The 12,038-nt window shown below is 39.9% G+C and overlaps 1 protein-coding gene across 7 annotated transcripts in view; it reads left to right on the forward strand.

Moving 5' to 3' along the window:
- LOC106781265 (uncharacterized) overlaps window positions 1-12,038 on the forward strand; it is a 135,550-nt gene that overhangs the window by 33,187 nt on the left and 90,325 nt on the right. The window contains exon 3 of one of the 7 annotated variants that reach the window (XR_011436182.1): window positions 7,331-7,444. The exons of the other annotated variants lie outside the window; for them this stretch is intronic. The gene's annotated coding sequence lies outside the window, so the exon portion shown is untranslated. The remainder of the gene's footprint in view (window positions 1-7,330; window positions 7,445-12,038) is intronic. 7 annotated transcript variants of the gene reach the window in all.

Genomic DNA, 12,038 nt, shown 5'->3' on the forward strand with positions numbered 1-12,038 from the left:
TCCTATTTTTCCTTTGTTATTCTTAGACTTTGGGTTTGATCTCTTTTTTTGACAAGTCCAATGGGCACATCCTAGTCTTGGTTCTGGTCTTTGTCCAACATGCAAACTCCTTCTCAGACTGTATTTTTACCCCAAATCACTTTATTTATTGACTTCTTCTATGGGCATATTATGTCATTCACACTTTTTATTGTACTCTGTACTTTGCCATATAACGTAAGTAGCAACGAAACAGGGACTTCACTTGCATTGTTCACCTTTGTTTTTCCCAAAAGTATGTGAATATACATGCACTTGTATAGAAACAAATTTAAGCAAGTGAGAAGTTATGAAATAAAAGGAATGGAAAAGAACATGAAACCAGTTAAGTAGGCTGATTTCATACAATGGTCTGAAACAAATTTGAATGGGACATCAAAAAATAACTAAAATATGATATACAATAACAGAAAATGAATAACATCAACATGGAATTGTAATTGAATTAGCGAAGACCTGGACATAAGAGAGTATAGCATTAAATCTACCTAGAACTTTCTGGCATATAGCATATATGGCATTATTATTTGTTGACTGAATCAGGAATTAAGTTTCAGTAGATACGGACATTTACCATATGGAAAGGCTGTATTTCAACTTAGTTGGAAAAAATTGGACCATTGAATAAAATCTAGCACAGATGGCTATCTGAAAGAAAGTTAAGTGGTTCTTTATATCACACATCTTTAAAGACCAGAGAGATTAAAGTCCCCAGTGTAAACAGTACATTTTAGATAACATACAAAATCTACATATCAAATCTAATAGTGGACAAAACCGTCAAAATTAAGGTGAGAAAATCAGAAGTAAGAACATAGATATATTTAAAAATTTAAAACTTAAAACTATTTTGTGGTCAAAAATATCCAACCAAAAGTTATAAAAGTAGAAATAATGTGTAAAATAGATTTGAAATGTAGCTGTGTAAAAATAAGCTTAAAATATATGGACACGTAATAATAGGCAAATGCCTTGGTGATCAAATATATGAATCTTTTTTCAAACAATGAAATAATTTAAAAGTACAAGAAAAGATCTCTTCCACACTCATCAGCCTGGGGAAAGATCTCTCATGTTGACTGGAGTTAGGACTTTTAAACAGGTAGCAAAAGAGGTGCTCTCTAATTTTGCTGAAAGAAACGTGAAGTCTTATAACGTTGGGGAAATCATCTGAAGACAGCTATAAATATTAAAAATGTGGATATTCTTTAATGCAGGGTTTCTTAGTCTTAGCATTATTGACATTCTGTGCAGATCATTCTCTGTGAAGGGCTCTGTCCTGTGCATTGTAGGGTGTTCAGCAGCATCCTTGGCCTCTACCCACCCCTCCTCAATGTGACAGCCAAAAATGTCTCAAGATATTGTTCAATGTCCCCTGGGAACAAAATTGCCACAGATAGACATGCACAGTTTTAACGTAACAGTCCCCACATATTTTTGTGGCAGTAATAGCAATTTTATGAGAAAGAATATGAAAGACCACCAAATATGTAATACAGCCACACCAGGAATCTTACACAGCCTTTGAAATAAGGAGTCATTATTATAGTAGTTGACTGGGGGCATGTCCGTTGAAGCATTATTGAGAAAGAAGAAAAAGTACGCAGAAGGTAGAAAAAAAGTCTGCACTAAAACATAAAAAGCATCAATGCTGTGAGTAGGGCTCTATTCATCATCTGTAGAAAGTGTATTCATATGTATTTGTGCACAATATAGAAAGATAAATTTTTTAAAAAGCTAAGAAGTTATGAAACAAACAAAAGCAGTGAAAGTAAAGTTAGGTTAAGAATATTGTTTTCTAAAAAACTATATGTAAAAAACTTGAAGGAAAATGTACAATTAATTTATATAACTACATAAAATAGTAATAATTTAATGATACATATCACTAATTAGTGCCTAAGTCACTAATCCAAGATAAAATTCCCAAAGACTTGGAAAGAAAAGAATGTAACAGAAGGATTTTAAAATAGGAGAAGCAGCAGTATCTAAGGTAGAATTTCATCTTGTATAAAGACACATGAATTCAAATATGCTTAAAAAGACAAAGGTGATGTGTAGTCAAATGGTAAAGAGCAATACTTCCCAAATGATGGCCCACATAATGCGACTTTTAGAAATAGATCTAGTCACAAAAGCTCAAAAGATAAAATCAGGAATAATGGAGATGTGAAAAGAAGTTGGAAACATGTATAAAAGGTGATATATTACCACTGGATGCAGGAAAATTTTCAATTTTAGTTTTGTTTGTAACAAAGACTCAAAAGTGAAGAAATGACTGCTCAGGTTTTTGGTAAGAATAATAAAAGAAAAAAAGCAATGGAGAGAATACTGATAGATTCCACCACACCGAATTTGTCAACTCTCATACATTCCCCACAAATGCATCAGTACACACATAAAAGAACTAAATAGTAGTCATTTTGTGTATAATTCAAGAAATTACACAATAAATTTTAATGACTTTTTAATGAAATTGTTGCTAATTTAACCTCCCTGAGATCCAGCTTCCTTGTTTCTGAAAATAATTTGGGAAAGCAAATGTAACATCAGACAAATGTTGCAAGAAATAAGTAAAATGTGTGGCCATATATTGTTGAGTCCAAAGAAAATGTTCAAAAGTAAAACTCACTTGTATGTATGTGTGTGTATACGTTTTTATTTCAAATAAATATACTCACACACATAAAGGTACACAAGAACAAACTCATATTTTATGTTGGAAGGAAACAAGAGAAAATTGAAGAGGATAGAAATGAAGAGAAGAAATGTTTGAATTAACGTGATAATTAAAAGAATGTGGAAATTTAAACAGAAAGATTTAAATTTAGGGGCCAGCCCCGTGGCTTAATGGTTAAGTTCATGCGCTCCACTCCGGTGGCCCAAGATTTCACCAGTTCCAATCCTGGACATGGACAGAGCCCCGCTCATCAGGCCACGCAGGGGTGACATCCCACATAGCACAACCAGCAGGACCACAACTGCGATATACAACTATGTACTGGGGGGCTTGGGGAGAAACAAAGAAAAAAAGATTGGCAATGGATGTTATCTCAGGTGCCAACCTTTAAAAAAAAGATTTAAATTTAGACAAATTTAAATTGTGAATTATTTTTCTATTCTTAACGCTTCAAAGGTGTCAAAATCTGAAGCAAATTTACATTTATGCGATGAGAAATTCTCTACCAGCTAAAGAGGGTGAATATCTCCATAGTGATTTCAAATTTCTTCTTCTCCTCTAGGTTGAATTACAACAGAAAATGCCTTTACCCAGGCAAAACTAAATGAATGATTTGAGAAGCTTAATCTGTTTCTGGAACAAAATTTTATTGGATAATTGTCTCTGTTAAATTCCTAATGTGTCCTTACCCTCCCATCTCATCACCAGTGGCCCATGACATCCTAACCCACCTGTCTCATCAACAGGGTTAGGCTTAGGGTTAGGGCTAAGGCTAGGGCTAGGGCTACAGTTAGGGTTAGGGTGCCCACAGCACAGCATCCTAACCCTCGCGCCCCATCGTCAGGTTCCCAGGGCGTCCTAACCCTCCTGTCTTGTCATCAGGCAAGTTACAGGTTCATTATATATTATACTTACCTTAAATCCAAACCTGAAAATACATAACCATGCCCATGTCCAAATGCAAGTCTAAATGTCAACCTAAACCTGTACCTACATTTGTAGCTATCTAAATGTACACCCATGTCTATCTACCTGAAAGGCAGACGGCTTCATTTGGGGGAATCTCTCCCAAGGACAGCTGTCAAATGAGATTCTCAGGCAGCGCACATGGGTCCAAGTTGTGGCCCCGTTACTTGTGTTCTCTATAATCAGTTGAGGTGCAATTTAAGAGCGAAATGCTGCAAACATTGCGATGCTCTTCTAAAGCTGCGTTTCCTGGCAACCTTCCTCACGTACGCTGGGCATACCTGGAAGTTCCTCTTCCTACGTAATGATCAGGAAGCAGTAACTTGCCACACCTGACTCAGGAGAAGCAGGGAGAGAGTGGACCTCCAGACAGACAGACAAATTCCATTGCTGGAATAAACACCCTCGTCCCACAGAATGTTTTGACACGACCACCATCATAAAGCAAAATAAATGAAATAAAAATAAGAGCACTACTAAGATACTGAGCTTTCAGTAACTGCACAGAGAGGGGCAGATGGATCTTTTAGGACCCAAAGGAGGGGAATAGCAGATGCCGGACTTGGGAAAGGACACACACTGTGTGGATGCAGCATTGCTCCGCTGGGAAAACTAGCAGCACAAGCAGAGGCTCACGGTCATGTGGGGCCTGACGTTTACCTAATGAACACACGATGGGTCTGCTCCCTGAAGGGACTGACGTGGGGTTGAATTGTCTTTCCGTTGTGCTGTTTCATTTTGAAGCTAGAGTTTAGACTGCTGAGGTGTTGTCACCGTCATCTGACCTGAGGTCCTCAGTTGAGAGTGGCTCAGGGGATGTGGTGGGCTTGCCCACCAGCCTTTGCCCCTCCTGGGCTGTGCCAACCTACTGCAGCCACACAGTGAGCTAAGTGACGGTGAAGAGATGAGGAGGAGTCCACACTGTGCAGTGATCTGAAGCTCCCCTGAAATTTCCAGGATTCCTGGCCGCCCACGGGCTGAATTTCAACTTTTTGTGTGACTCAAAGAAACAAAGCAGTTCTCAAAAACACCATTGACCACAGTTTGAACCACCGTTGACAAAACTAGGCGCCAAAATCAACATGCAAGTTTGACGCCACATCTGAATTGAAATAAGTCCGAACAGGAACACCCCCCACAAAAAAAACCATTATTGCACTTGTTATTTCTTACCTTTTTGTCTGGAAGCAATTTCAAGCTTAGAGAAGATTTGAAGAGAGTAGAAAGAATGCCAGGGCACCTCCCCCAAATTCTTTGTCAGCAAATGAGGTGAGGAGAGACGGTTTGGCATTTAGGTAGACACCCACTTTAACGTAAGGTGCAGACACCACGTCCCTTCACCCCTAAAACTTCAGAGTGTATTTCCTAAGAAGAGAGATGTTGTTTTCTGGAGCCACACACGATATCAACCTCAGTAAACTCGACATTCACACACTTCCTTTCTCTAATCCACTATTGACACCAAATGCCCTTCACAGCGTGTTTTTTCTCCCTCGGAGCATCAAGCCCAGAATCTCGTGCTGCCCTGAGCTTCCGTCTCCCTGCATTCTTCAGTCTGGAAGAGATCCTCAGCCTGTTTCTTTCATGACATTTCCATTTTTGTAGAATAAAATACTCTTCCAGTTTTTCATAGAATGTTCCTCCTTTGTGCCGGATGTTTCCTTATAATTGGATTCAGGTTATCCTTTCCATAAAGAATACCGTGTCCTTCCCACAGCACCACATCTGGACACTCCAGCCTCTGCCCTCTCTATCCCGTGTCTTCTCCACTAGATGGTGGGCGTTTCCCTCAGCACCAATAACCCCGTGCGGGTGCCCCCCGTCTGCCCCCGCCCTGGCTCCCCGACTCGGGAGCAACAAGGCTTTGCTAGTTGCTGCCCCACCGCAGGTGACTCTTTATATTTTTACTATTTCATTGTTTTTAAACAGTGTGGTTGTGTCACCCATTCAAAAATTAAAGAAAAGGAGCCAGTTGTCAGGGCTCAAGGCAAATACCACCTACTCTCTCAAGACTGCAGAGGTTTGCCCTCTGGGAACCAATGATGTCAGGCACAGTGGGAGACACATGTATGTATTTTAAGTGGCAACGTTTGGAGAGAGCCAACCACGTGGCACCAGAGTGGTATCTGAGGACGGTAACCACTGATGCAAAATCACTCTCCTCAACTGCAATTGTGCAATTAAAGTATTTGTTAATGAATAGTATTTCCTGCTTTTAGTTAACAATATGAAAAAGAGAATCATGAGTAGACTGGATAGAGCAAATAATGAGCTATTTTATGTTTCTTTCCCCTGTTTACTTTTAAAATAATTTTGAGATGAATTAGAAACTTTAAAGACACCAGGCAGCGCATATAACTGAACAGAACTTTTATCTTACTTCTGTATTTTTAGTGTATAATATAAGAGTAGCAAATATCCAGTCAACCCTCTTGAGATGTTAGGAATTTTGGTTGAGAATTAGGGAAAAGAAAAAAAAAAAAAAGAGGAGAGAAAGAAAAAGATGATGTGATTTGCATGCCTTGATATGGTCAACCTGTTTCTACCCTGAAAATAACTCAAAAAGGATAAACTGAGCTAGCATCTACTTAGTGTGTTATCACCTCCTTTAAAAAATCAAACATGCTTAGAAACCAGTGCCCCCTGATACTCAAGGACCTGCAGGTGATTGATGGACCTCAAACGGGAATGTGGAGGAAGCAGCCGCCTCAGGCTGTGAGAGCTGACATCGCCATTTATTCTCGTCCTCTCTGTCTATCCTCTTTCTGTGTGCCCCCCCCTTCTCCCTTCTCATTGCGGGAGGGAACACAGCTGCATGTCACCGACGTCTTAACTGGGAGCTGCACCCCTAGGAGATCTGGACAGGCGTTCTGCGCATAGATTTCTGGATCTGAAAGTGTCGCCATTTCTCCCCGAATGGTCTCTCTGTCGCTGTCGGAAGTCAGCCGCCCCCGTCTGTGGGGGTCTGTCTGTGGACCTTCAATTCTCTTTTGCCCTATGTGTCTACCCACTTGCCAATACCACACATACTGATTCTTGTGGCTTTATCCTAAGTTTTGAAATCAGGTAGGGTCAGTCTTACTTCCTTCTCCTTTTTGAAAATCATTTTGGCTGTTCTAGGTTCTTTGCTTTGTTGTATAAATTTAGATGAACTTGTCAATTTTTACAAGAAAATCCTGCTCGTATGCTTATGGTGATTGTGCTGAGTCTATACGTTAATTTGGGACAAATTGATGTCTTCAAAGTATGGTGACTTCCAATCCATGAATAAAATATTTCTTTCCCTTTATTTAGGTTTTGTCTGTTATCCTGTATCAGTATTTTGCAGTTTTTGGCATGCAGACCTTATACATACTTTTATTAACATTTATACCTAAGTATTTCAAGGTGTTTTTGGTACTATTCAAAATCGTATGCTTAAATTTCGATTTCACATTGTTCGTTGATACCATGTAGAATTACAGTTAATTTTTCTATCTCCACTTTGTATCCTGCAAACTCGTCAGAATCACTTGTTAGTTCTACTGCTAATTTAATATTTCCAACCCAGACGATCATGTTGTCTGCAAGTATAGATAATTTTAATTTTCCCCTTCCAATCTGAATGCCTGCTATTCCTTTTTCTTGCCGTGTTGTACTGGCTAGAACCTCGTGGTACAATGCTCGGTAGGAAGAGTGAGACAGACGTCCTTCGTGGTCCTGGTTTTACACCACAGCATGTGAGGTCAGCTGTGGGACTTCATGGATGCTCTTCCTCAGGTTAAGAAACTTCCATTTTCTTTCTAGTTTGCATGTTTTTGTCATAAATGGACGTTGAATTTTTTCCAGTGCTTTTTCTTTACATTTCAAAATAGCCACGTTATTTTTCTTTTTTAGTCTGTTAATATGATGAATTAAAAAACAACCTTACATTCTCAGAATGAACCTCACTTGGTCATATGTTTCTTATGTATTATCAGGTTTTATTTAATAATATTAAAGATTTTGCAATGTCTTTATGAGGACATATAGCTATAATTTTCTTATAATGTATTTGTCTGCTTTTTTTTTTTTTTTAATCAGGGTAATGCTGGCTTCCCATAAGTTATTGGGAAGCATTCCTTTCTCTTCTGTTTTCTGGAAGAATTTCTCAAGCACTGATTTTCTTTCTTCTATGATTATTTATTAGAATTTTCCAGTGAAACCAGATTGACCATGAATATCTTAGTTGAAAGGATTTTAAGTACAAACTCAGTTCCTCTAATAGATAGGAGAGATGTTTCTTTGTGAGTGGACTTTGGAAATTTTTGTCTTTCAGGGAATTTGTACGTTTTGTCTAAGTTATCACATGTATTGGCATAAAGTTTCATAATATTAACTCACTGTCATTTAAATGCCCATAGTATGTACAGTTGCCAGACTTAGTATAATAATTAATAGTAATAATAATAATGATGATGATTGAACTTCAGATACAAAAACAAGTCGTTTGTCAGTGTGAGTTTGTCCCATATGTATTGTTATTTGAAGTTAAAATTTACCTGGGTGTGCCCTATTTCATCTGAAAGCCCTGGTAAAATATCTAGTAAAACCTCTTCTTTCAATCTTGATATTTTTAATTTGTCTCTTCTCTCATCTTTTCATTATCAGTCTGGCTAGACATTTTTCAACTCTATGGATCTTTATTAAAAAATCAGCTTTCTGTTTCACTGATTTTCTCTAGTACCTTTCTATGTCAATTTAATTGATTTCTGTTCTTCTCTCTGTTAACTTCTTCTTTCTGGTGCTTTGGGTTAATTTCTTCTCTCCTACTAGTGTATAGGGTGGAATCTTCAAGAACTGATTTTGCATGTTTTCCACTGTAAGCAGTGGGTGCCGACATGGTCCTCTGAGCAGCAAGGCACCTGTGTCCTCAGGTTCCCTCCTCTGAGATGCTCTCTATTCCCTCTCGCTTCCTCTTTGACTCATGGATTATTGAGAACAGGGTCACTTAATTTTCAAACATTTGAGGATTTTCCAGATGTCTTTCTGTTAACCAGTTTCTAATTTAATTCCGTCCTGATTAGAGAACATACTTGGTATGATTTCAACTTTGTAAAATTTTCTCAGTTTTGTTTTATGGCATTGAAGGTGGTGTGTCCTGGGAATAGATCCAGTGCACTTGGAGGAAGTGCATCCTGCTGTTGTCAGTGGGTTGTTCTGGAAATGTCCTTCAGATGAGGAGGTCCAGTTGGCTGATGGTGTTCCTTGCTTCTTCTCCATCCTTGATGGTTTTCTATCCAGTTGGTGCATTGATTAGCAACAGGGCGCTGAGAGCTCCAACTGTAACTGATTCGCCTCTCTCTCCATCAGTCCTTGTTTTTGCTCCGTGCTGTCAGAAGCTCTGTTGTTACACACATGCGTTTGGAATTAATCTCCTTAGGGAACTGACCCATTGGTGCCAGGTAACAGCTTTCTTTCTTCAGCAGATGTCCCCACAGGAGAAGGGGTGGGGTGGGCCATTGGGCCTCTCCCCGGTGGAGGTGCCTCCAGCCCCACTTGCCCCAAGGTGGTACAGGTCCCTTTGAGTCTTGGTAGAAGAGCCCAGAGAGGCTGCACACCCCGCTGTGTGTGGCCCCCAGGGTTTCTAAAGCCTCTCCTGGGTCCACGTGGTCTGTGGCCAGGGGTCAAACATTTCAGCTCATCTTCTCACCACTTTCAAGATGCACGTGTTGCCTTCACCCTCCTGGAGGGCCAACGTTTCTCAGGTCTCTGGCCACCTGCTTTCCTTGTCACCTTGGGTGTCGAGTGGACTCGGGTGACTCTAGTTTATCCAGCGTGGCTGCTGTCAGGATGGGAGCAAAGCCCTTCCACCCTCTCTGCAAGCAGAGGCAAGTAGAATTCCTCTCTGCCTTATTTCTACTCGAGTAAATCACTTACCATGACACATAAAGCCCTCCTGGCCTTTTAGCCATAAGCATGGGAGTTCTCAGATAGACTTTGTAATCGATTATCCTTCCTGGGAGCTAAATGCTTTCCTTGCCTATATTGATTGAAGTCATATTCCTCAGAGGCATATGGTGATTTAAAGAACTATGTTAAACTTCAAAAGAGTTTTTATTTGATGGTTTGAATAGATTCTTCTTTTATATGAATGGTTTCACCTATCATCAACTGAAGTATCATGAAAAATATTTGCTTACACAGAATTTAATAACTGGAATGTGTAGGAGGAAATAAACTTGGAGAGCTTACCTTGGATCCATGTGGGACAAACAGTTAAATAGGCAAATTCAGTCCTAATTTTAGTAAAAGGAAAAAATGCCTAATTTTTGAAACGATAGCTTTCACCTGTGTCGTGTGACGAGGCGGGTCTTCCAGCCATGAGTGGACATCCCTGCCCACAGGCCTCTGCTTCAGGTCTGAGCACAACAGCTCCTCCCCTGATGAAGTAAGCGCTATTTGTTCCCACACATCCCTGCACAAGCCCCCTGCACATCCCAACTCACCCGCCACTGGGTGAACAATTGTTGAATAAGATAAACACACACTCTCCAAATACCATCCCACAGGTGATGTTTACCATGCATATTTATTATATACATGTAATCAATGTATATTTATTATTGCCTAATAATTTCAGAGTCAAAGGCACTTGGAAGCAGATAAACCTGGCAGACACCACTCTAACCAAATGTGCAACATCAGCACCACCACTAGGGGAATCTCATCCTGTTGCTCCCTGTTGCCTGAGGAGAACTCAAGGCTGCTTCTGCAGTGTTCCTGCCCCAACTGTTTGTTCGGACTGTCATCAGGAAGAAGCACACAATCACTCCAAATGAGTGGAGTTATGCAAAACAACGATCCTAGACTTTTCAGAAATGTCAATGTAATGGAAGAGGAGTCAGTGGGACTCATCAGGTTGAGGACCACAGGGACGGGAGGCTGAACTCGACGCCAGGTCTGGGATGGATCCTGGAGAAGAGAAGGTGCCCAGAGGAGCTGGGACACATAGGAGGACGTCCTGGTTACTAGGGGATAGGTGCTGGAGTATTTAGGGGAATAGTCTTGATGTCTGCAAATAATGCTCAAATTATTCGGCAAAAATCTTTCAAAATGTGTAGATAGATTAGGGGGTGAGGGAATGAGAAATCAAGAAAATGTGGTAAAATATTAACAATCTGTGAGTCTAAGTGATGGGCAAACGGGTGTTCTGTGTACAATTGGGACAACGTTCTGAAGTTCGAGTTTGTTCTACATAAGACGTCAGAAACAAGTTAGTTCAGCTAAATAGAAAAACATGAAAGGACTGACTGCCTTCACATCAGGTGTTTTTGATGGAAGGAATAGATCTTTATGGAAATATGTAGCTTGAATTGAAATGATAGGTATATCCATGGGTATAGTGAAGAATGTTTTAAACACAAAAGCCTACAACCACGCAAATTTAATTCTGGGTTATTGGAGAAGGCTGGTTCTAAGAAGCAGGAGGATTGCTTTCATTTTGAGAGGAGGGGGTTAACCTGTGAAAAGCTATAGCTCAGCTGGGAGTTAGAACCTGCATTTCCTCACAGATTTATATTTGGTGATTTAGATACAAGCTCAATTTTGTGCCCTTGGATCTAGCTTTTCATGCACAAGTGTAAAATATTTTATTAGTTTGAAAATATATAGGAGATTTCAATTCTTAAAAGCAACACATGCTGTCTTTCAATTCAGAAAGGCCGGATCATAAATTAAGCCCTACTGATGAGGAAGCAGAGAATTGTTACCAGAGAATAATTATTAATTACATTAACAGGGAATAACAAATAATTAGATACTCACTAAACACCAATATTATTCCAGTTTTCTGCAGAAGAGCAGATTCAGTCTCAGGAATGACTCCCCTTGCCAATGTCAGGAATGAACTCACTCCCATCACTCTCAGCATGAGTACCAATGCCATTCGTGTCAGGAACAAGTACTACTCCCACGGTACACAGGAAGGCACCTGCTTCTGTCAATCTCAGAAATGGCTCCCATGGAGACACTTCGTCTCAAAAAAATGAAACAAGCCTCAAAAGGAACTCGTTATGGGAGCAAGCGTACACCTCTCCCAACAGCAGACACATAAGGGGCTTCCACCAAAAATTTTCAGGGGCAAGTCAAATAACCTACGTATATAAAATATATAAAATAATGATAGGCTGAATTCACAGCCTGGGGAAGATTACGTGCAGCAATGCTGGCTGACAGACGTCGCTGCTCTACAGCTGAAGAGGTGGGCGGATGTGTGCAAACATGGTTAACGCAGCCAGATTCTGCTCTATTTATCAGAAGACGTGTGATTTTGCTTCCTGAACTTTTCCCTAACATCTGTAATTACTTGACATTTAAAGAACATGCTACTGGA

The sequence above is a fragment of the Equus caballus genome, unplaced genomic scaffold, assembly GCF_041296265.1.
Source record: "Equus caballus isolate H_3958 breed thoroughbred unplaced genomic scaffold, TB-T2T haplotype2-0000440, whole genome shotgun sequence".
Taxonomy (NCBI): domain Eukaryota; kingdom Metazoa; phylum Chordata; class Mammalia; order Perissodactyla; family Equidae; genus Equus; species Equus caballus.